The sequence below is a fragment of the Phacochoerus africanus genome, chromosome 10 (genome assembly GCF_016906955.1).
Source record: "Phacochoerus africanus isolate WHEZ1 chromosome 10, ROS_Pafr_v1, whole genome shotgun sequence".
In the NCBI taxonomy this organism is placed as follows: Eukaryota; Metazoa; Chordata; class Mammalia; order Artiodactyla; family Suidae; genus Phacochoerus; species Phacochoerus africanus.
Genome location: NC_062553.1, coordinates 73,564,243 through 73,590,964, shown reverse-complemented (window position 1 = coordinate 73,590,964; position 26,722 = coordinate 73,564,243). Strand labels below are relative to the sequence as shown.

The 26,722-nt window shown below is 40.8% G+C and overlaps 1 protein-coding gene across 2 annotated transcripts in view; it reads right to left on the bottom strand.

Moving 5' to 3' along the window:
- Nucleotides 1-21,695, bottom strand: part of FRAS1 (Fraser extracellular matrix complex subunit 1) — a 274,927-nt gene extending 253,232 nt beyond the window's left edge. For both annotated transcript variants that reach the window (XM_047798478.1, XM_047798479.1), the window contains exons 1-3: nucleotides 21,593-21,695; nucleotides 14,928-15,020; nucleotides 1,154-1,313 (exon numbers count right to left, since the gene is read on the bottom strand). The gene's annotated coding sequence lies outside the window, so the exon portion shown is untranslated. The remainder of the gene's footprint in view (nucleotides 1-1,153; nucleotides 1,314-14,927; nucleotides 15,021-21,592) is intronic.
- Between the last annotated feature and the right edge of the window lie 5,027 nt (nucleotides 21,696-26,722).

The following is a 26,722-nucleotide window of genomic DNA, read 5'->3' as shown; positions in this document are numbered from 1 at the left end:
TTTTGTCTCCTGCACTTTGAACGAGGGGCTCTGCATTTCTATGAGGCACCCAGTCAATGAGGGGGTTGGCAATGGCTGATCCCCCAGTCTCTCCAGGCCAAATGCTTCCAATAGAGCTTTCTCATGGAGAGCCAACAAGAAAGCCCTAAAATGTAAGAAAGCCCAAAAACCCCAAAAGCCCCCTGCCCCATCCCTAAACACTGTTGTTGGCATATTTTTACTTGGCTTATTTGGCCATCCATCCTGTTCTGGTGGTGACATCTGAAATGCAGGAGGAATACATTCTACTTTCACCATCCTAACCATACTTTTTAATCCCCGGAATGGTTCTCCAGGCTAAATGGTTGCCAGGGATGGAATAACTAGGGATCAGAAAGAAACCAAAGGTCTTTTTAAAGGGAAAAGGCGAGAATAGACTGTAGCTTCCAGAGGCTATTTAAAAAGAGTAATTCTAGCTGTTATATGCTAGGAGAGAATATAATGTTAGCAATGACAATAATTCGTATTTATCGTGAAGTATATACTTCTTAATTATAAAAATGGAAAAGGACATACATCCCTAAAACATAATAAAAGAGTACTTGGATCAAGTGTGGATTCTGAGGAGAGGGTCTGGAAGTGTGGCTGGCCCTGGCTTGCTGAGCTATGCCTCGGTTTGCAGGCATGTATGATCCCCACGGCAAAGATGCCATAAAGACAAATGAAATAGCCAAAGATGCTCAGTGTGCTTTGGAGAAAGATGTTATGTCACCTAAAAGACCAGACACCAAAATTAGTGCTGGCAATGCTACATGGAGAAGTAATTTGTCCCTTAAAGGGGCAGGAGGAACTACCTTGGCCTTAGGGAATCGTATCAAAGGATCTTGTCCTTCTGCCCTTTCCTTCAGGAGCTATGAATGCAGAGGGATGCATCTGGCCAAGGCAAAATAATGGGCCAGAGAGTCTCAGAAGCCCAGATTTGGAATGGAGCTTAAGAATCTGTTCCAACCTCACTCTCTGCAATATTGCTTCCTGCCAAGTGCAAGGCTGCATCTTGGTTCTAGTAAGGAGTGGGGCTAGGGATATTCGAGCCCTGCTGATCAAGAAAGATGTGGGATGTCACCAGGTTAACCTCAAAGGCCAAGAGGCTCTCTCTCCACAAGCTCATACTCACTCCCAGGGCCCACACAGACTGGGCAGCAGCTTCCTTCAGGGATGAATTCCAGCTCCTGGTGTCCACACAAGAGTGGTGGGCATGGTCGGGGGGTGCACTGGACCTCCCCGTGAGCACAAGAGCACACACCACACGGCGAGGGGGTCCACTCTGTCCCATGCTGTGCATTAGGAAAAGAAAAAAGAAAAAGAAGGTTATTGTCAGAATACAGACTTTCATTTGACCAAACAGAAACAAGCCTTCTCTGCAACAAATGAAGGATGGGGGTCAGGAAAGACGGAAGACGGCTTGCAAGGTCGAGACCAGGTCTAGCAATATTCCAAGTTGGGGGCCAATTTAAAAATTGACTATTACTGTTCTTTTTTTAATTTCTAAAATTCTGTATTTGAAAATTTCAGAAAAGCACAAAAATAAAAATCACCCCATCCCATCATTTTAAAAATGCTATGAAGACCAAAGTAAAATACATACTCATACACGTACATGTACTGAATTCTCTTTAATAGTCATATTATTTTCAAGGGCTCTCACTCTGATCCTGTTTCCTTTTTCGCCTTTACTTTTTACCCTGCTGAGTTCCCACACTCATGTTCCCTCCCTCCCCTCCCCCACCTCCCCCACTGCTCTTTCTGTCTGTCTCATGGCCCCAGGGAAAGCGTGATAGCCAGCAGGAGGCACCTGGTCCATCCAGTTCTCCCGAAGGCAGAGCCATCTCATTCCCCTCGAGGGTGCCCATCTATATACATAGAATGCTCCTAGTCCACTTTAGGATGGGACTCAACATTCCCAAAGCTGGCACTGTATCAGTGATGTAACAGATCCATATTCTGACTTATATGATTTACTAAGTACCAAAAGTATCTAAATGAGCCATTCTCAGATGTGATGCAAAGTAAGACGGAGGTGAACCCTGAATGTAGAAAACTGCAAGTATGTTTATTGCTTGGGGAAGTAGCTGTCAAAATATGTTATGTTCTCAATGGCAGAATGGAATAATGGTAGCCCTTTAAAAAATGTCTGAAAAAATTAGCTTAACAAATAAAATTTTCCTCCTATAACATTTTTGGAAATATTGGAATCGGTCTTTCTTGCCTCTATTAAATGTAGCATATGATCTCTGATTTAGCACAAATCATATATAGACCTCTACTAAAAACATCACACATTCTAGGTGCTCAATCACCTAAATATAATCTGGGGATTTCAACTGTGTTACTGAGAAGCATAGAAAATAAACACCCTCCTGCTTCTCCTCAGGCCAGCATTCAGAATAATTATTCACCTCTCTTAAGCACAGAAGAACTCGCTCCTACCTAAACAAGTTAGTACCACTTTATTCTGCAAATTGCTGCCAGGTTGCAAGCATGCCAAGTCTGACATTTTGGAATCGCTAATGACCAGGGCTATTATTGTAACAATGAGAGTAATAGGTAGTCATAGTCACCCAGTTATTTGGCAACCAAAAGCTCACTTTACTATCATGAAGATTACTTTCCTTAGGTGGAATTACTGGGAGTACAAGATGGCAGGAATGCAAAGAATCCACTGAGCTGGATGAACCAAGGATCTCCTTGGATGCATGCATGTTCTCAAATTTCACTTCAGCCTTCTCTACCTTGGAGACTATGAGTGTGTGACTTAATCTTGCTAAATTTCAGCTTCCTGGTCCAAAACCCTGAAAAGGTATGAAAATACCCCATTCAACTGGTTACTGTAAAGGTTAAATGAGGTAGTTGTTAAAAGAGTCGGCAAGGAGGGTAGCAGGTAGGAGGTGCTTAGTCCTCGCCCCGTTCTCCACTGCACGAGTCCACAGCCTTCCTTTCCTTTTCATGACCATGTGCTGACTGTGATTGTAGCAAGGGACCTGATGCCAAGGCCAAGTCCTCTTCCATCAATTTTTACTTCTTTTATAATTAAATATAAATTTCAAATTTAGTGCAGCATATAAATGGGCAAATCCATAACTTGCTAATAAACTATTGGCTAATAAAAGACACAGCAGGCTATTGACCTTTATGCCTTGAGAGGCTTACACATAAAAGCAAAGGAAGAAAGTATAAGACAAAAAGGGATAGGTTCTACTGAGTTAAAATTTTAAGTCTGTCAAATATACATTACAAAAAATTTTTAAAGGCAAATGACAAACTGATTTTTAAAACTGCAAATTACATTAATTAGAATTATGCTTTACTATACAAAAGCACTTACAGGCAATGAGAAAAAAAAGGACAGGAGGCAAGATTAAGATGGTAGAATAGGAAGATTCTAAGCTCACCTCTTCTCATGTACACACTAAAATTACAACTACATACAGAACAAGATTAAGAACAACCTGCAGACTAGTACAACATCTCTTCTAAAATATAGGATATATGGAAAAAAACCTCACTGAAATGGGTAGAAGGGGACCCATATCCCTGACAAGCCACTCAAGAGCAGAATGGGATATTGCAAACCTGGAGGTCCTCCGTAAGGAGGGAAGGGCTCAAACCCCACCATTGGGCACCACCACAGCCATGGGGAACTGCACCAGGAACCTCCATAACTGGATTTCAAAACCAGTGGAAAGTCGGAGAGCTGAAAGAATCCAAGACTTCACTCTTAAAGAGGGTCTGTGTACAAACTCACTCTCTCTGAGTCTCAGCAGAGAGAGAGAGCAGCTTGAAAAGCACCCAGCACTCTAAGGAGACTGCAAAGGTGGCCCCAGCACACACTCGCCAAACTGTGCTCACTCCAACTCTAGCCATCCCACCAAGGTGGCAACCCCAACCTAGCCCAGGAGAGGCTTGGCCAGTATCCACTTCAGCCCCAAGCACCTTGCCATGGAGGTCCCAGCTCACCTGGATGCACCCTAAAATCCACTCCAGCCCTCCTACTCTGGACCCAACCAGCCTGCTAAGGTAAACTGGCATATATAATCTACAAACGGGACACTCCTACACAAGGCCACACCTTTAAGACCAGGAGAGATAATTATTTCACCTAATTCACAGAAACAACCAGAAAATCAAACAAAATGAGGTCACAGAGGAATTTTTTCCAAAAGAAAGGAAAAGATAAAACCCTGTGGAAAAAACCTCTAACGTAATTACCTAATAAAGAGATTAAAGCTATGATCATAAAGATATTTATAGAAATTGGGAGAAAGGCAGAACACAGTGAAAACTTGAACAAAGAGTTAGAAAATACAAAAAAGAAACATTCAGAACTGAGGAATACAACACCTAAAATGAAAAATACACTAGAGGAAAACTGACAGCATATTAGGTGATAAAGAATACATAAGCAACATGGAAGTCAGACTAGTGGAAATCACCCAATCATTATAGCAAAAAGAAAAAAAAATTTAAATGAGGATAGTTTAAGGCAACTCTAAATTAACACCAGGCACACTAACATTCTCATTATAGGGAATGCAGAAGAAGAGATAGAGAAGAGACATAATACTTATTTGAAGAAATAATGGCTGATACCAAAACCAGTCAAAGATACCACAAAAAAAGAAAACTACAGGCCAATATCACTGATGAGCATTGATGCAAAAATCCTCAACAAAATACTAGCAAACCACATCCAACAATACATTAAAAGGACTGTACATCATGATCAAGTGGGATTTATCCCAGGGATGCAAGGGTTCTTCAACATCTGCAAAATTAATCAGCGTGATACACCACATTAACAAACTGAAGAATAAAAACCATATAATCCTCTCAATAGACATGGAAAAAGCCTTTGAAAAAATCCAACACCCATTTATGATAAAAACCCTTCAAAAAGTGGCCATAGAGGGAACCCACCTCAACATAATAAAGGCTATACATGACAAACCCAGAGCTAACATCATTCTCAATGGTGAAAAGCTGAAAGAATTCCTGCTGAGATCAGGAACAAAACAAGGATGCCCGCTCTCGCCACTACTCTTCAACATAGTTTTGGAAGTCCTTGCCACAGCAATCAGAGATGTAAAAGAGATCAAAGGAATCCAAATTGGAAAGAAAGAAGTAAAACTATCACTATTTGCAGATGACATGATACTATACCTAGAAAATCCTAAAGATTCTACCAGAAAACTGTTAGAGCTCATCCATGAATTTGGCAAAGTCACAGGATACAAAATCAATACACAGAAATCAACAGCATTTCTATATATTAACAATAAAAGATCAGAAAGAGAAATTGGGGAGGCAATCCCATTTACCATCACACCCAAAAGAATAAAATACCTAGGAGTAAACCTACCTAAAGAGACAAAAGACCTGTACTCTGAAAACTACAAGCCACTGATGAAAGAAATAAAAGATGACACAAATAGATGGAAAGACATACCATGATCTTGGATTGGAAGAGTCAATATTATCAAAATGACTATACTACCCAAGGCAATCTACAGAGTCAATGCAATCCCTATCAAACTACCAAGGACATTTTTCACAGAACTTGAACAAAATATTTTAAAGTTTGTTTGGAAGTACAAAAGACCCAGAATAGCCAAAGACATCCTGAGAAAGAAAAATGGAGCTGGAAGAATCAGTCTCCCTGACTTCAGACTATACTACAAAGCAACAATCATCAAAACCATATGGTACTGGCACAAAGACAGACATATAGATCAGTGGAACAGGATAGAAAGCCCAAAATTAAACCCATGAACCTACAGCCAACTAATCTATGACAAAAGAGGCAAGAATATATAATGGAGAAAAGACAGCCTATTTAATAAGTGGTGCTGGGAAATCTGGACAGCCACATGGAAAAGAATGAAATTAGAACACTCCCTAACACCATACACAAAAATAAACTCAAAATGGATCAAAGACCTAGATGTAAGGCCAGACCGTATAAAACTCTTAGAGGAAAACACAGGCCCAAACAGTCTCCGACAGAAATGACAGCAACATCTTCTCAGATCCACCTCTTAGAGTAATGACAATAAAAACAAAAATAAATAAACAAATGGAACTTAATTAAACTTAAAAGTGTCTGCCAAGCAAAGGAAACCCTAAACAAAATGAAAAGACAACCCACAGAATGGGAGAATATATTTGCAAATGAATCAATTGACAAGGGATTAATCTCCAAAACTTATAAATACCTCCTACTGCTCGATACCAAAAAAATAAACAACCCCATCAAAAAGTGGGCAGAAGATCTAAACAGACAATTCTCCAAAGAAGACATATGGATGGCCACAAAACACATGAAAAGATGTTCAACATCACTCATTATTAGAGAAATGCAAATAAAAACCGCTATGAGGTACCTTCTTACACTAGCCAGAATGGCCATCATCAAAAAAGTCTACAAACAATCAGCACTGGAGAGGGTGTGGAGAAAAAGGAACCCTATTACACTGTTGGTGGCAATGTAAATGGGTGCCACCACTGTGGAGAACAGTATGGAGATGCCTCAGAAAACTAAAAATAGAATTACCATTTGATCCAGCAACCCCACTCCTGGGCATCTATCCAGAGAAAACCATGACTTGCAAAGACACATGTATTCCAGTGTTCATTGCAGCACTATTTTCAATAGCCAAGACATGGAAACTACCTATATGTCCATCGGCAGAGCAGTGCATCAAGAAGATGTGGTACATTTACATAGTGGAATATTACTCAGCCATTAAAAGGAACGAAATACCAGCATTTTTGGCAACATGGATGGACCTTGAAATTATCATGCTATGTGAAGTCAGTCAGACAATAAGACACCACCATCAAATGCTATCACTTATATTGGAATCTAAAAAAAGGACACAATGAACTTTGCAGAACAGATATTGACTCACAGACTTTGAAAAACTTATGGTTTCCAAATGAGACAGGTTGGGGGTTGGGGGTTGGGGTTTGGGATGGATATGCTGTAGGGTTTTGTTGTTACAATTTTTGTACACCTGTAAATGTAATAAAATTCATTCAGTAAAAAAATAAAAAATAAAAAAAAAAGAAAGAGTGGCTGAAAATTTCCCTCATACGGAGAGGGATACAGTCCTACAATTATTTTTTTTAGTAGAAACTATGCAGGCCATAAGAGAGTGGCATGATCTCTTTAAAGTGCTGAAAAGAATGTGCTTCCCAGCAAGGCTATCATTCAGAATTGAAGGCAAGATAAACAGTCTCCCAGACAAGCAAAAACTTAGAGTTCATTAAACTGGCCTTAAAAAAAATGTTAAAGGGTATTCTTTAAGCAGAAAAGCAAAGGCTGTAACTAGAAATAAAATACATATGATTGAAAAAAATCTCACTGGTAAAGAGAAATATATAACAAAGGCAATAATAGATCAACCACTTAAAAAGTGAGTAAAATTAAAAAACAAAAATTATAAAATCAACATTTACAATGAATAGTTAAGGAGTACACAAAATAAAAGGATGTGAAATATGACATTAAAAAATAAAATGTGTTGAGAGGGGAGTAAAAATGTAGTGCTTTTAGAATGCATTCAAACTTAAGCGACCTTCAGCTTAAAACAAACAGCCATATATATGTGTGTGTGTGTGTGTGTGTCAATATATATGAACCTCAAGGTAACGAAAAACCAAAAACCTACAACAGATACACAAAAAAATAAAAAGAAAATCATCAAATCACAAGGGAAGAGATTGAAAGAAGAAAAATGGACCAAAGAAGTACCAAAAACAGCTGGAAAACAACTAAATGGCAGTAGATACATACATATCAATAATAACTTCAAATGTAAATGGACTAAATACTTCAATCAAAAGGAAGAGGGATTGAATGGATTAAAAAAAAAGACCCATTTATATGCTGCATACAAGAGAATCACTTCATATCTAAAGATGTACATAGACGGAAAAGATACTCCAGGAGTATCCACTGTGGCTCAGTGGTAACCATGAGGATGTGGGTTCAATCCCTGGCCTTGCTCAGTGGGTTAAGGATCCAGCGTGCCATGAGCTGTGGTGTAGGTTGCAGACGCAGCTCAGATCCCGAGATGCTGTGGCTGTGGCACAGGCTGACAGCTATAGCTCCAATTGGACCCCTATCCTGGGAACGTCTATATGCTGTGGGTACAGCCCTAAAAAAAAAAACTAAAAAACTAAACTAAACTAAAATAAAATCAGTAATCAAAAAGATCTCAACAAACAAAACTCTAGGGCCAGACAACATACAAGGGAATTCTACCAAACATTAAAGAAGAGTTAATACCTATCCTTCTCAAACCATTCAAAAAAAACTGAAGAGGAAGGAACACTTCGAAACTCATTCCATAAGGTCAGTACCACAAAGTCAGTACCAAAGTACCAAAGTCAGACAAAGATACCACAAAGAAGGAAAATTACAAGCTAATATCTATGATAAACATAGGTGCAAAAATCCTTAAGAAAATATTAGTAAACATACTTCAACAGTACATTGAAAGAATCGTACATCATTATCAAGTGGGAGTCATTCCAGAGATGCAAGGATGATTCAACATCCACAAATTAATCAATGTAATAATACCACATTAACAAAGCAAAGGATAAAAATCACACTATCAGAAAAATCATTTGACAAAACCCAGCATCCTTTTATGACTAAAACACTCAACAAAGTGGGTTATAAAGGAAACATATCTCAACATAATAATGGCCATATATACAACCCCACAGCTACCATGTGAAAAGCTAACATTTTTTTTTTCTAAGATAGGAACACAAATTCTTAAGAATGCCCACTTTTACCATTTTTATTGAAATAGTACTGGAAGTCCTAGCCACATTAAGCAGATAAGTAAAAGAAATAAAATACATCCAAATTGGAGGAGGAAAAAATAAAATGACTATTATAGATGACAGCACTATGTACAGAAAACCCTTAAAGATGCCATCAAAAAACCACTGAACTAATAAATGAATTCAGCAAAGTGGCAGGATAAAAAATTAATATACAGAAATCTGTTGCATTTCTATACACTAAAAATGAACTATCAGAGAGTTTTTTAAATCCCATTTACAATTGCATCAAAAAGAATAAAATGCCTAGGAATAAATTTAACCAAGGAGGTGAATGACCTGTATTCTAAAAATTAAAGACATCAATAAAAGAAGACACAGACTCAAAGAGAACAAGCAGGTGGTCATCAGAGCAGAGGGGGTGTGGGGCCGAGTGAAATAGGTGATGGGGATTAAGAGGTACAAACTTCCAGTAACAAAAGAAATAAGTAACGGGTTGTAATGTACAGCATAGGGAATATAGTCACTAATATTATAATAACTTTGGTAACTAGACTCATAGCAGTGATTATTTTGTAATCCATAAAAATATTAAATCATCATGTTATACACCTGAAACTAATATTATAAGTCAACTATACTTTGATCTTAAAAAAGAAAAAAAATCCCAATGGAAAAAAATAGCAACACATTTATAGAGTATTCAACTTTGTTAACTGCACAGAAATAGTAATTAAAATTAGATAATATCTTTTAACATCAGATATGGGAAGTGTTTAAAATTCACAGCAGCTATTGTGAGCGAAGCTGCAGTGGAGTGGGATTCTCCTACACAAAACAAAACCTTCCTTCACTCTAGCACCTGGAAGAACTCAATCAGGCTGGCTACCCAAGGTAATCAGACTTGAAAAGCTGTACTATCTGGGATATTCCCACTGGGTTTATATCATTAGACACAGACAACTTAAAATTGAATTTTAATGACCATAGATGTCACAGATTCAATATTCAAAACTCTTTAGATGTCATAACCTACTAATTTCACTTTTAAGAAGTTATCTGAAGAAAATGATTAATGACACAAAAAAGTTGCAATACAGGGAATTCCGTCTCACTGTTTCTTATAGTGAAACTGAAAAATGTTTTAGTGGCTATTGGAAGCTACCCAAATGCCTAATAAAAGGAAATCTTATTCTCCAGGAATATGCTGGGGAAGTATTTGCAACATAGTTTTACATAAAAAGCAAGACATAAACTGTATGTCATATACTATATGTAGATACAGTATACTCACGAACTATGCAAAACCATGTGTCTCTATCTATCTACCCATTCATTCATCTTTACTGCCACCCCCCAGCCAAATCAAAACTGTGGAAACAATAGGGGTTTTCATAGTTTGGAAATTACCAGTAGATTTTTTTTCCTGCTTGCATACTTTTCCATTTTTCAAATCGTCACCAATAAGCAAATATTCACTTTTGTCATCAGAGAGCAAAGTACTGTTTAAAATATCTAATGAATCATTTCTATATCTTAAATAAAGCAAAATCTGAAAGCTGCTTATAAAACAACTTGAAGTGAACGTCTTCATTCTATTAAAAGTTAGGAGGTTGCTTCTAAACAGCTAGACATTTCATTAAAATAAGACCTTGTTTTTGTTACCACTGAGAAACACTAACCATCCTTTCTTAAATATTTGCAATCATACCACCTCTCAGACTGAGACCACGAAAATTAATTATAATAACAGCCTGTCAATCACCAAAGTTTTCTCACCTGTACAATGAGAGGGCTGCATTAGCTAATCTCTTTGGTACCTTCAAGCTCTCTACTGATGTGAATCTATTGTCTAACTTAAGAGACATAAAATTAAGCAAGGGATTCTCCCTTCACAATAAGCTTGCTGCTTGAAGTCAAAGTCACAGAAGGCCAGACAGTGATCCCAAGTGCATGGGTGACTTGTCTGACCTCTCTCTTTGAGACAAGTCACATGGGTCCCCTCTATTTTCATCTCCTACTTCCATCCCTGAATCAGCGACATCTCTCTTCACCAGAGGGAGACTAGAGATCAAGGGGTCTGGTACATGCTAATAGATAGATAAATGGATAGATAGACAGACAGATAATTTTTAAATTTCACAGTATTATCTATACTCATTTACAAAAGCTTTATTTTTTCTATAAGCACTGTGATAGTAAAGAAAACTATAAAATTAAGAAATGATAGGTACGCAAAGCAATGCTGCCACAAGACCCAGTTTTAACTGTGCCATCTTAACCTCATTAACACCTTTTGAAAACTTGAGATTCTGACACAGGCAAAAGCATGTTCTATAGACATCTTAAATATATTCTGCACAGCCAGATAACAAGCAGGCTTGGCTGTTGACATAAGTCCAAAGGAAAGATAAGGTCATAAAGTCTTTGCCTGGCTTACTGACAGGACAAAAAAAATAATTTTTCTTTATATAATTTGTTCCTGTTACAAAGTTATAGATCCAGAATACTAAATATCTGGGGCTGTTCAGTCATATTGTAATTACATCCTTGACTTTGAAGAGAACAAGGCTGTGGAATTCAATCTTCATTTCTTCTCTCACACACATAAATTAGTTCTTTTAGCCTCACAGACGGGCAGAGCACGCAGACCCCTCCCTCCATGCTCCTGTATTCAACGGGACGTGGGCACAGAGGCATTACCGCCTGCCACGTTCTTTCTCAGTGAATCTCCAAGTACGATCTTTTCAGACATGACATTATCTGGTGCTGAGATTAAAGCAGTAAAGAGGAAAAGAAAGGGGTTAAAGGTCCTTTATCCTCCCTTTCACAAGTGCTTTTGTGGGGAAAAGGACAGGGGAAAAGCATTCCAACACTCTTCACAAAAACATATTTCAGGCTCGTCTCCCTAACTGGTTGGCAAGGCTGGGCAGAGACCCAAAAGCCCATTTGAAATGACAGATTTGGGAGGTCATGGATGAAGTAGTCCCCCCAATGCTGGCCGTGATAAGTCCATGAGAAACTCTCCAATAACCTGGAGGCAGCCAAAAGGCTCAAGTGTTTTCCTCACTCCAGGGACCATTTGGGGACTTGTCTTGACATGCAAGAAGGCCAGCTGTACAATGCCAGCAAAGGAGGTCCCCTAGCAAGGAGAGGCTGTTTCATAAAAGGTGGCCTCCTCACGCCGCCCTGAGCTCAGCCCATCCTTGACTTCTCTTCCCTTCAACTCCATTCTCTGGGGATGGCATCACTTCAGCAGATTCCCCTCCATCCTAAAGCCTCTTCTCAATCTCCCCTTTAAGGGAAAGCTTCCACTTCACCATTCCAAAGTTCTAACACACCAGACTATTTTATAGCTACGGGGAAAGTCTCCATAATGTGCCCTATGGGATACAAGCCAGAGGCTAAAGCAAGAGGATTACTGCCTTTCAGCAGGAGAGGAAAGTGCTCTGGAAGCTGCTTCCCAAGCAAGACAAGAGGGTGAAAAAGAAAAGGCTCCAAGATTCAGGAAAAAGTCTAGTGATGCAAGTGACAAGGTGAGACGAAGCCCAGACCCAGACAAGCATTCAACCCACTCGAGGAAGTTAATAACATTAAGAAGGATTTGGCAAGAATCTAAAAAGGTGAAGGAACAAAGAAAAAGAGGAAGGAAGAACAGAAAAACAAGACATTTCAATGTAATCAAAAGGATTTTATGTCAACATAAAAAAAAATCATTCTTCTATTTGAAGAAGCAGACCACTAGAGTTCTTTTTTCTTCCTTCAAACTACAGTTCCTAAAATTCAGCATTTTTCTCAGTTACACCAAGTACCAGAAATATAATTATAACACTTTCTGGGGGAGTATATTCTGAAAGCTGCCTGTGGGAAAACAGCGCATGGACACAGTCTTACCCAGTTTAGAGCTTCTCAGGTGATGTGTTACAGCAGAAGGGATGAATTGCAACGGAGGCAGGGAGGAGAACTTTCTAAACACCAGATAATGCAGGAGGCCAAGGAGATTTCTAACCAACCCACTGGTAGATCTGTGGTCCCTGAACCGCCCTGCCACATAGGTTAGTTGGTCTTTGACTTGGGACAAGGACATGGATAAGCAGGAGAAAGGATTTGCTCATTGTTTAAGTCCTGATGTTTACTGAGCATCTACTCTGGAAAAAGCTCCGTGTCAAGTGCCAGGTTAGGTGGGGGGCAAGGAAGAGCACTATAAAGGTAGACAAAATATTGTTAATGTTCCCAGGCATCTAAATCAAGACAATTGCACATGTGCAAAAAATAACATGAGCAAGCAAATGACAAGTGTCATTAGAGCAGCCAAGCAAAGATTCACTGAATTCTAATGTCTCCTGTCCTTAGTACCACCTCTTATCTAAGATGTCTGTTGTTCCCCCAGATCCACTGGGCCTTATTCTGGATCCTAGGGCTCCTTCATTTGAAAGATTCAGCTTCAGGTTTTTGACCTGGAACCACACACCTGTTCCAATCATTGTGAACTGGCACTAATTCCATCCCCAATCTCCCCTGCAGCACTTTCGGTTTCACAGGGGACCCTGTGGAGTGGTGTGCCGTCTCCACCACCCCACATAACCTAGACCAAACCAGGCAGCCCAAGGTGATACGGGGTATGGAGCCATAGATCCAGCTTGGGTGTCACTCAGCAACACATTGTGCAGAAGTGGAAGAGTGGCTTCTGTGGGAACCGTGGAGACAGTGGCTCGAATGAGATGATCCTGTCCCATGGGAAAGTGCAGAGTACTCACTGCGTTTTAGGCACGCACACTGCATGGCAGCCTAGAGTAGGTATATCCGATCCGGCTAACCCACGCTCTCTCCTGAACGGGTGGAGACACTAACTTGGGGAAGGTTTCGTTTCAGGAGGAAGATGAAGATTAAAGCAAGGACCTCTTGGAGTTCTCTTCATGGCTCAGTGGTTAACAAACCCAACTAGTTTCCATGAGGACAGGGGTTCAATCCCTGGCCTTGCTCAGTGGGTTAAAGATCCAGTGTTGCCGTGAGCTGTGGTGTAGGTCGCAGACGCAGCTAGAATCCCGCGTTGCTATGGCTCTGGTGTAGGTTGGGGGCTGCAGCTCTGATTTGACTCCTAGCCTGGGAACCTCCATATGCCATGGGTGTGGCTCTAGAAAGACAAAAAACAATAGACAAAAAAAAAAAAAAAAGTAAAGAGCCTCTTTCTATCACATTCAACGTTGCCTGAGGTCTCGGGGGAGCATGTCGGTATGAGTGGAGATGAACTACAGCCATCTTATTTTCATAATCTCTATTATAAACCTTGTAATGGTCCTTTTAAATCAGTATTTAATATCTCTAAGTTAATCCTACAGGGTGTGGAATGAGAAAGTATAATAAAAGAACTTTGGGAGTGATTTCTAGTACTGCTTCTAAATGGAGGAGATGAGAGTTTTCATCCTGGCCCCAGGGGTAATGTGGCCGTGATGCAGACATTTCTGGTGGTCAGGAGTGCAGAGGGTGCTTTCTGGTGAGTCTAGGCCAGAGATGCTGCTCCTGCCTCAATGCATGGGATGCCCTCCTCCCACAACAAAGCCTGCAGTGTTAATAGTCCTGAAGTTCGGAAGCTCTACCCTGAATAGGGAGGAAGAAGACCAGGGCTCTAGTCCAGGTTACATCACTCAGTAGTAATAGAGTAGGCAAGTACCTTAAGCTCTTTGCAATTCAACTATTCCATCTTTAACACAGGAGTAATAACAGCTGCTCTAGCCACCGACTCAGCATTGTTTGTAACTATCTAGGGAAAAAAGGGATGTGGTACACAACGGCAAGGTGGCCCTTTGATTATTCAGCATCACGACTCCTTCACAATCGACATTCTCAGACTACTCTTTAGACAGACTCGAATTCAATCTACAAATATTTATGCCGGCCTATAGAATAAATACAACAGTTTTCATCTTATTCAAGAAACCTAAACGCCCACGGAAAGTCAAAGGAGCTCGAGGTCCTCCACGGCCTACAAAAAGGGGGTGAAATCCTCTCTCGTTTACATGGGTTTAGCATCCAGCTTTCCCTTGTCAATGATCTGCAAACACAGAATCAACCACAGGTGAGAAAACACTTACCGCGTGGATTTTATTTTCATGATGGCAAGATCCGGGAGTCCTTGGCACACACTCAGGGCAGCACTGGTTGGCAGGTATTTGAAGCACTTCTCCCTGAGCATTAAAAATCAGTGTAAAATAGCAGCGGTAAACCCAGGCACAGGGGATTGACTAAATCTCGTGAGTTTCCACGGGTGACGACAATAAACAGGATAAACTGAACACACAAACAAAAAGGATGCTGTCAAGATGAGCTTGTCACAAAGATAAAATGAACCCCCTTGTGAAAGTAATGTCCTTGAAATTGTCTACATCTTTTCACATGTAATGAAGTGAAGAATTTTATCCACTGGAAATGCTCCATCCAAGTGTCACAGCAGAAAAGCAGCTGGGGTGAGAGACAAACTAGAGCTCCCTAAAATGAAGACTTGGGACAGGGTGGCCACAGAGCTGGCAGGTCTTCTAACACCCTACAGAGGCCTGATGGGAGTGGGGACAGGGGAGGGGGGTGTTGGCTGGAGTTCCAATGTCCTCTTGTGCCTGGGACACAGTGTAGCAAAGCGCACAGGGTGGTGACAGAAGGAAACAGCACTGCTGTGGCGGTCTCACGTACTGTGGGGAGCTGGGTAGGATTCCTGGCTTCGATAAAGATCTACACAGTTCCTCGAGGCTTCTGTAATTACAACTGTGTTTCCTATCAACACCTGACCCTGTGGAGGGGACAGGCCTCTACTTGACACTCCAGGATTTATTGGGACGTTGTCACACATTAACCACCTATTTGCCATTGTGAGGGATCTATTTACCTAAGGTTATTAAAACTATCTGTGTGTCTTTGGTGGCCCAGTAATCTTTCTCTGACTCACCTTGCCCTGCCGCTTAGCATTTCCTCAAGTCTAGAGATGCGGCAGAACAAGTCATTCATGAATTTGACTTTAAAAAAAAAAGAGTAGGAGTTCCCGCATGATTCAGGAAATCATGACTTGTCCACAGAACAAAAGTCTACAAAGAATTCAGCTGGTAGATTCAAAAAAAAATTATATATGTATTAATATTCCTTCGCTATTTGGGACTGCTTCTGCTAAAAATGTGTACCTACAAGAGAACTCTAATTGTATATCACCACATCCACAAGAATGGATGAGAAATGGGACTGCAACCTCACAACTGTTAATTCACTAAATAGATAAATACGTTAGTAATAGTGATCACCAAATTCTTATCTGCCTAATAAAGGATAAAACTTAGGTGAAGCAGGATTTTATAAAATTGTTCATACAAGGCAACGTTAATGACTACTCACAAAAGTACTCTCTGAACCCCAAGTAGAACCTATACTTGTGTAACTTCTACTAAGACTGTAAATATAGAAAATACATTAACCTAATTTCCACTAAGAAACTGGGTTAGATGGTCAAGATTCTAAATTCCTCTTTCCTCTTTCTCAGTCTTTATCTCTCTCAATCTCTATCTCTTTCTGTCTCTGCCTCTGTCTCTCTCACACCCTATTTATTGAACTCTATAGCTAGCTATTCTATATGGATATAGGATATGAATATAGAATCTATTACCTATGCCTATGGGATGAATAGATAGATGATAGATAGATACAAATATCTAGCAGAACTGTGATAGATACTGGGTTATTTCCAGTCAGCCCACAAGCAAAACATAAATTATAAAAAGTTTTTTTTTTTAAAAAAAGATAAGAATCCAAGTTACTACTAAGAATAATGATAATTTAGCTTAGGGTACAATGGTGACTCACTAACTCGTGCCATGAACTAAGATAAGTGTACCAAGCAGATGTGAATAACAACACATGCTCCCGAGAAACACAAGGGAAAACTCGGTGGAATAGAAATGACATTGGCTCATGAGCCAGGAACCAAGGTTCCTGTCATGGCTGTGCTACTGACTAGCTCTGTATCTTTAAGCAAGTGACTAAGCAACTAAAAGTCAGTTTCTTTGTCCATAAAATAAGAAAGTCTGACTAAATAAATCATAAAGGCCTCTTCTAGTTCTATCATTCTGTTTCCTCTCCGACCCTACATCTTCAGCTTCTCTCTCTCGTCTAAGTCATTCTCCTTTCCTTCCCAAGGTGATCAAATCTCTCTCACAGTAATGTCAAAAGCTGAAACAAAACCCTCTCCCTTTTCTTGTTTGGTGATTCTATAAATGTTGACCAAGCATCTTCTGTGTACCATGTACTGTGCTGTGTGATGAACCATGGTACAGTGGGTTAAGAATCCAAATGCAGCGGCTCGGATCACTGTAGAGGCTTGGGTTTGATCCCCAGCCCTGCCTGTGTAGTGTGTTAAAGGATCCGGCATTGCTACAGTTGCAGCGCAGGTCACAACTGCAGCTCAGATTCAGTCCCCGGCCTGGGAACTTCCATGTGCCATGGGTGCAGCCATAATATTAAAAAAAAAAAAAAAAAATTTAAATAGTGAAGAAAACAGGATTCCTGCTTTCCAGGAGCTGAGAGTCTGGAGGGAGAAGCAGTCAAATAAACAAGCATTTTCAGTCTGGTCAAGGGTTGTAACAAGGACAAGTGCAAAGCACCATGGCGACACATGGGGAGGCTCGATGGTTGGGGGTGCAAGGTTCCAAGAAGCTTCACAGAGGGACTGGAGTCTGCCTGATGCCCCATTTCTCTCTTCCATTCCCTGTAAAGCTCCCTAAAAGAGCTTTTGCCCACTTTCCATTCACTCCTCTGGCCTCTGGAGTACAGCACCCACCCCACCACTTCACTGACACCCCCTTCGGAATGGCCACCAGTGGCCTGCATGTTGCCAAATTCATATGAAATCCTCCTCCCACTCGCTCCCTTACCTGGGATCAACACTGTTGATGCAGACTCCCTCTGGAAACGCTCTACCCTCCTGGCTACCACACAGGTCTCTCTTCTTGGACCATGCCTCACCCTTTACCTCTCTGACCACGTCTTCTTAATCTTCCTAAGTCCCCTCCTCTTCTGTTCACGTCCCCTGTGTTCTCCCATTTCCACCCTTGGTCATGTATTCTTTTTTCACACAGTCTCTTGGATGAGCTCCTTAATTCTAAAGGTTTGCGCTACTGTCTTCTCTGTTAATGACACCCACGTTATGGCTCCAACCCATCTGCTCCTCGGAGCTTTAGGCCCATATATCCGGCTGCCCTTTGGACATACCCACCTGGCTCTTCCACAAACACTGCAAATTCAGCGTGCCCCACACCAAAAGTGCCCTTTTCTTCCCAGATGGGATGCTCTTCCTCATCCTCCTATATCCTCAATATCAGATTCAAACTCAGCTAACCAATGAGACATCCAGCCAGAAATATGTGCCATCTTTCCTCTTCCTTTCTCTCACCCTCCTACCTGCATTCAGATCTGCTGATTTATTCCCTAAATATCTATTGAACCTGCCCTCTCCTCTTGATGCCCAAACTACCAGGGCTCTGATTCAGGTGCACATCCTCTCATCTGGATTATTCTCACAGCCTCTGAACTGATCTCCTAATTTCCAATACAATGCATTATTTTTGCAAAACCAGAATGATCTTTCATAAAGAAAGGCTGGTCATTCTCTCCACATGCCTTAAACCCTTCATTAGTATTCTGTTCTCTTAAAAATACAATTCCAAGCTCCACAGTACAGCATCCAAGGCTAACCTTGAACTTACCAACTCTCTAGCTTCCTCTCCCAGGTATTCATTCAGTCAGTCAAAAGGTATTTATTGAGTGCCTACCATGTGTCAGGTGCAATTGTAGGTGCTAAGGATACACGGTGAATAAAAGAGACAGTAAACAAGAACTATCAGTAAAATATAGAGTACGTCAGGCAGTAGTTAGTGCCAAGGAGAAAAATAAAGGTGGAAAACGAATAGGAAATGTGTGGTAGTGAGTGGAGAATTGCAATTTTACATAGAAAGGCATTTGGGCAAGACTTAAAGGAAGTAAAGGGTCCAGATAGATAGATAGATAGATAGGTAATTTCAGATAGATGGATAGATAATTTCAGATAGATAATTTCAGATAGATAGGATAATTTCAGATAGATAGATAGATAATTTCAGATAGATGGATAGATAATTTCAGTGCAGCGCACCACATAAAGGCCCTAATAGCAGACGTGCGCCTGGCACAAATCCGGGGACTAGTGAGCAGGCTTGGTGTCTGAAGCAGAGGGAGCAGGGAAAGGAGTCAGTTAATCAGAGAGGTACGGCAGTATTTTGCGGGACTTTGTGAGGAGTTGCTCCAAGTGAGAAGAGAGGACTTCGAAAGCTATTGGAGGGATTTAAGGAGAGAAGCATCATGATCTGACTTCAATTCTAATAAGATCCCCCAGGCTGCTATATCAAGATTAGAGTGAAAAAGGCAAGCACAGAAACAATGAAACAAGTCAAGAGGCTACTAGGATCAGGCAAGAAATGATTATCAGTGGAAGCAGATTAAGAGTAGAGAGTTGCATTTGGAATGTACTGTTTTATGAAGGAAAAGCTGGGGACTAGCTCATGTACTGGATGTGGGGTGTGGAAGAAAGTGGGGAGGATGATGCTATGTTTTCTGGTCTAAACAACTGGGAGAAGGGAGCTGCTATTGACTGAAGTGAGAACAATCAGAACAAATTAAAAAGGGACAAAATCACATTTGGGAGAAAATAAGGGTCAGAAACTTTTTCTCTCAAGGGCCAGTAGTAAATAGTTTAGCCTTTGGGGGTCATGTAGGGTCTACATCACTCTGTCACTGTAGCACAAGATCAGCTATAGACAATACTACAAGTACTGCCTACAATACTTAAACAAATGAGTGGGCCTGTGTGTCAATAAAACTTTATTCATGGATACTGAAACCTGATTTTATGACATTTTCACATCTTGAAATATTGTTCTCTCTTGGTTTTTTCCAACTATTTAAAAATATAAAAACCATTCCTTGTTCATAGGCCATGCAAAAATAGGCAGCAGGACAGATTTTGTCTGCTAACCCTTTGTAGAAAACACATTTAGTTTTCAGCAATGCAGTCTATGTCTTCTAACATTTAATTTGGGGCTTCTTCCATGATTCCACAATTAATCATATGAAGTGGAGGAAGGTCTGTCTTCATGGCCCTTACAAAACCAGCTCAGGGGAGTTTCTGTTGTGACTCAGCGGTAACAAATCTGACTAATATCCATGAGGATGGAGGTTTGATCCCTCCATCCCTTGCTCAGTGGGTGAAAGATCCAGCATTGCCTTGAGCTGTGGTGTAGATCGAAGACACAGCTAAGATCCCGCGTTGCTGTGGCTGTGGTGTAGGCCGGCAACTACAGCTCCAATTTGACCTCTAGCCTGGGAACTTCCATATACCGTAGGAGTGGCCCTAAAAACAAAAATAAAAACAAAACAAAAACAAAAACACCTACTCAGATTCTGACATGAGTTAGCAAGTAAAATATCGATCTTTTAGGAGTATTTACTCCATAAAATAGAAAGCCCCATAACATACAACAAAATATCATCAAATTTACCAACATTTGATATAAACTCAGCTTCCCAGAAATCTACCCATGCAGCAACTGAGAAATATCCTGAAAGGTAAACAGAACCTTCACTCCAGTGTTAGAAACAAACAGAAACTTCTTAGCATTAGATGGCATAGGGACTCAAGATTAATTATGAGGTGGGGAGGGAGAAAACTAGAAAAATAAACTGTGCTTGTGAAATTGACAGAATGCTTTTTAAGGAAAATAATTGGTCGTCCCCAGGGAGTTTCAAATGTTCAAATTTGAAGCTTAAGCTTTTTTTTTTTTTTGATAAGTAGATTCACTTTAAAAACAAAAGAGTCAGCACTGGGTAAAAAATTCTAACGGAACAGATGTGTAGTCAAAAAAAAAAAAGAAAGAAAAATTTTAACAAAGGGGAAAGGAGAAAATATTCCTCACACATTTAGTTAAATAGAAGATTTCTTGAGTCAAAGCCTGGCCTATGACCCTATATAGCCCAATGGCAGCACAACTATACAATCAGTTGCACAACCCATATTGTCTTTAGAAAACCATCTTTGAGGAGTTCCCATAGTGGCACAGTAGAAACGGATCTGACTAGGTTGCAGGTTCGATCCCTGGCCTCCCTCAGGGGGTTAAGGATCCAGTGTTGCCGTGAGCTGTGGTGTTGGGTCGCAGATGCAGCTCAGATCTGGTGTTGCTGTGGCTGTGGTGTAGGCTGGCAGCTGTAGCTCCGATGGGACCCCTAGCCTGGGAACCTCCATATGCAGTGGGTGTGGCCCTAAAAAAGCAGGAAAAAAAAAAATCTTTGAGAAGTCAGTCCTGACTTGAATGGTGTGTTACTGTCGGCAGCTTTGGCGTCTGTCAGACCTAGGAAAGATCTCTGGACATCAGTTTATTAACTGCATAATCATATTAAGTTGCCTAAAATCTCCAGGCTCCACTTTCCTCATCTGAAAAGTGGGGATAAAGGCACCTACCCCCCATCATATTAAATGGGATCACACTGGTAGAAGCTTTAAATGAGTGCCTGGCCTAGTGAAAATGCCCAAAAAACAGAAATTAAGACATTCTTAGATCTGATATCTTAAAATTCTCTCTTATGTCTTGCAATTAGAGATTGGGATAAATGTCAAAACTAGATAATCAAAAAAAAAAAATGCAAACACCCTACACTTCTCTGATATTCCACTTGGAAAACAATTGGGAGACCATACCTTCTCAAAGGCACACTGAGGGTTTCTGCAAACAGCAGGTTTGCAGATAACGATATCGCCATGGCAACGGCAGTTCTGGCATGAATCAGGCTTCCAAACGGTGGCATCCTGCAAAGAAGCATAAGCTCGGAGTTAAAAACTGTTCACTCAAGGTATGAGCAACATGAAAGCTGCACCCTCAACAGCCCCACAGCCTGAACAATTAAAAGGCAAAGGAAAGTCAGGGGCACGCAGAGTGCTTGCTGGGCACTGATTAAACCCCAAGAAGCAATAAAAGCAGTCTAATCCATTTCACCACAGTCAGCCCACGTAGCCAAAGACAAGGGCATGCAGCTAGAACTGTCGATACCCACAGTAAAAACTATTGATTGGACTGAAACCTCAGGAGGACAAGCTGCTCCCTGACTTGAAGTTTCTCTTTGCTGTTTACCAGTAAAAACCTTCAGAGCATGTTCAAAGGAAAATGACACTTGGACTAGCACTAACCAGCTTCTCAAGAGCAGCTATTGCCACCGATACTATTCAGCACCTCATACCTCCCTTCCCAGTTCTTTGCCACCACATATGCTAACATTCCTCCGAAACAAGGACTAGAGTAAGAAGTTCAATATTTTTAAGGCCGATCAACCAACTTATTGAGTGGCTTTTGTGTGCCCAGCTGTGCACTGGCCATGGGGTACAAATGAAGCATACACAGGATCTCATGAATTGTTCTGCATTATGAACGGGAGGGTAAATAAATAAACGTAAATAGATGTCACTGTTAGTTCTCAGCAAATTGGAAAGGAAAGTAATGGCTATAAGCAGAAAAGTGAAACTGGGCTCAGAGAAGAAAGACCTTAGAAATTTCCTTACTATTTCTCATCTGCCATCCTACTAGAATCCACACAGAATCTGAGTCTAAGTGTTGCATAAGAATCTTTGCCATAGGCAGTTTCACCACACAACTAATTGGCCGTAAGGCAATTTTGCCATAAAAGATAAAATAACTAGTTGACAGCTTGGTTGGACAATTTGGCTTTAACTGGTGGATAGTTTGGTTTCCTTTGTCCATTGATGTGGTACTCCTATTTTAATATTATAAAAACCTCAGGCCTCATATTGGTCTATATAATGAGGAGAACACGTGATGGTCTTAAAATAGTGGCTGATAACTATGTATATTGACTTGATAGAAAACTTACTGGAAGTGTGAAATGGGAGCGTTGTGAAGATGACTGCGTACTCTACTAGAAAATGATGACATCAGTTTGTAAGTCCTTGGTGGGCACGGTCATTCCTCCCACCCATCAAAACCAAAAGTTTATCAAGGTGTGGCAAACACAAAAGAGGAGGGGAGTAAACCACAGCAGCCACAGAGCTCTAAGTATCAAGACTTTAATTCAGATACGACCACCTGCTCTCTAATGCTGTCTTCACCAAATTTACCACATAATATGAGAAACTGGAGGCAAAAGAAGAATCGAGTTCCTTTCATCTCCCTCCAAAAGAAACTGTTATTCCTGATGAATGTAAGTTTCTTAAAAATGGTGACAACCTTTTGATACTTAATAGTGGAGGAGGTGATGTAGACAGAATGTTGGTATTTGGCACAGAATCCGACTTAGATGATTTGGTGAAATATAAGGACTGGGCATGTGCTGGAACATTTAAGTGTAGTCAAGATATATATATATATATATATATAAAACCAGTTACATACTTTTTACTACCAGTTACATACTACTAAATGTAGTCAAGATATATATATCTTATATATATATATGTATTACCAGTTACATACTTTACATGTATTGATAAGAAATAGCAGGGAGTTGCCACACTGGCTCAGTGGCTAATGAACCTGACTGGTAATCATGAGGTTGTGGGTTCAATCCCTGGCCCCAGTCAGTGGATTAAGGATCTGGCATTGCCGTGAGCTGCAGTGTAGGTGGCAGATGCAGCTGGGATCCTGCTTTGCTGTGGCTGTGGTGTAGGCCAGCAGCTGTAGCTACGATTCGACCCCTAGCCTGGGAACCTCCATATGTCATGGGTGCAACCCTAAAAAGACAAAAGATGACCAAAAAAAAAAAGAAGAAGAAGAAATATCAGAATCCTTTGTCTGTTCATTTTACTTCCAGGGAAATATGAAGAGACTTAGAGCAGATTTTTTTTTTTTAATATTGTAAAGAATCTACATCCAGCATTAATCTCGAATCCTTAATGTTCAACTTTGAAGAAGGAAGTATCACTGCCTTCTCTAAAATACACCCAAATACAACTCTAACCATGAATCTAAATACATTTCAAATGTATTCAATTTTTAAAAACATTTTTCACAATAAAATCTTTCTTAAAATGTTATTTTTTCATGTTTTAGTATGTCCTTTTTATTTTATTATTATTTTATCTTTTACAGAAAAATTGTCTAACCCCAATTCATTGTGCAGCGAAACTACTCAAGGCAAAAATGTTTGTGGTGAAAATCCCAGACAGGATTGAAGTCACTTGTGCCCAGTCTGAAGTAAATGTGAGCCCAAGTGCAGCATGGATCTCACAGAGAGCTATGTCCTTTGAAATGCTGCTCTATGACTTTGAACTGAACCAGTAAACATATCAGAAACTGTCATGTAATTCATCTTCCCAGAGATTTCCTAACCCAAATTCCTATTTTATATGGGTTGAAAACAGCCATACTATCTGGCTGAGTTTTAAACATTAAGCCTTGTTTAAGAATGTAACCCATACCGTTCTCTGACTTAAAACTATCCCGTGGCTCATCTTTACCTCTGATGGGAGAAAGTGCAGACCCCACCAGAACTGGTTCTCTCCCTGGCCTCCGCAAAACTCACATTCTGAGACTTTCATCCACTCTAGTTGGCCAAGCCATTGGACGGCCCCTCCTCTGGTCTCACAGCGTCTCCCTGACTCCCCCAAAGAGAGCTCGCAAACCAACACACTTCTTTCAAGCCTCAACTTCAAGGACGAATCATTTCCTAACACTTAACCCTCCACACCTCACCCTTGACTCGGTGGCGGCTCCTCAAGGCTTCTCTGTGACCCCAAGTGTCCTGCACACACTGCCACACTTCCCTGCGGTCATCTACATTCCTGTCCTCCTGGACTGACCGACTGTGAGCACCTCCAAGCAGGCACTGCCTCGGCCTGGCACACTGCAGGTCCTTCCAAAGCAAGCCTTCATGGTTCACAAGTTGCTCAGTGAAGCCTTTTTCCCTCCTTTCTATAGTGTCCCATCTCTTTTTCCTTACACAACTGAAGTGCTACTCAGATACTTTAAGGAAGAGTAAGGGAAGTTTCTAAGCCCTTGATAGAGTCAGCAGAAATATTAGCATTCGACCTGTGCTGGGGTGAGCTGGGAAAATGGTGGATGGATGCTTTCATACAAAAAGGCAGACGCCAAATGTGACACTTAACTTATGTGCCAACCTGGCGAGGCTATCTCTGTACCCAGCTCTTCGGTCAAACACCAGCCTACATGTGCTGTGAAGATATTTAGCGGATGTGACTAACATTTATAATCAGTTGATTAGGTAAAGGAGATTGCCTTCAACAGCAGGGATGAGCCTCATTCAATCAGCTGAAGGCGTTAAAAGAAAGACTGAGGTTCCCTGGGAGGAAGGGATTCAGCCTAAAGACTGTAACATAGAAATTCTGCCTGAGTTTCCAGCCTGCTGGCCTTCCCTACAGGTTTCAAACTTTCCGGGTCCTACAATCACATGAGCCAATTCCTTAAAATAAACTCCTCCCTCTCCCTCTCTCTTTACACACACACACACACACACACACACACACACACATATGCCTTCTATTCATCCTGTTTCTCTGAAGGACCATGTCTGACAAACCAAAAGTGTTATAGATTTACATGGATATGCACAAGACTCCCAAGGAAAAATGAAGTCATCCTCTTGTGTTGAGAATCATTAATGTACAAGCTTTCAGGGACTGGGATTCAAACACAAAGTCATTTAAGAAATACAAAACACATCTGCGTGAGACTACCTTCCCAGTGGCTAATTCACAGAGAAAATCTGAGTCAAAGCAAATGAGTACTAGAACCTGACTTGGGAAACCTCTGAATTTCTTTCTCTTTATTGTTATAGCACAGTCCTCTGAAATTGACAGATGCATGCCAACTACAGTCTACTCTTAGCCCAAAAAACAATGACAAATAGGAGAGGGAAAAAAAAATTCATTCTCAAGCACAATGTAATATATGTTCCCTGCTGATTTAAGAAAACAGTACCAGCTTCAGGATACAGATTAAATAAAAATGGAAACTTCACAAAGCCAGTGGCTACTGTTCATCGATCACTTCTCTTGTGCTGACAGGGCATGCTGGTAGGAGAAGGTGCTTGTCCTGGAGAAGGGTGGCCTGGTTTCCTTTCCTGACCTCTGCCATCATCCTAGAAGGCTGGGCCCAGCAGAGAGGGAGGTAACTGTGCATGGGTGCTATGCAAAGCTCTTACAGGCCTGACAACCCTATGAAGTTGGCACCATTATTATCATGACTATTCTTTTTTTTTTTTTTTTGTCTTTTCTAGGGCCGCACCTGCAGCATATGGAGGTTCCCAGGCTAGGGGTTGAATCAGAGCAGTAGCTGCCAGCCTACACCACAGCCACAGCAATGCCAGATCCAAGCCACGTCTGTGACCTACACCACAGCTTGTAGCAACGCCAGATCCTTAACCCACTGAGCAAGGCCAGGGATCGAACCCGCCACATCATGGTTCCTAGTCAGATTCATTAACCACTGAGCCATGACGGGAACTCCATCATGACTATTCTTACTTAACAGATGAAGAAACAAGATGCAAGAGATTGAGCAGATTGCTCAAGTTCACAAAGCCATATGAGATCTAAGAACCCAGGTTCTGGAGCCAGGCTGCTGGACTTGAATCCTTGTGAAACCATTCATTAACATTCAGTCCATTATCAAGTCGAGGTGTCTATGGCCCAGGTTCCTTATCTGCAAAGTAGGGATGATAAAGTACTAAACTCACAGCGTTATTGAAAGGATCAAATGAGATGATGGGCTTAAAGAGATTTGAACAGTGCCTGGAACTTACTAAAGGCCTATTAATTTATTTTTAATCCAAATGCTTTCTACAATGTCACAGGTATTTAGCA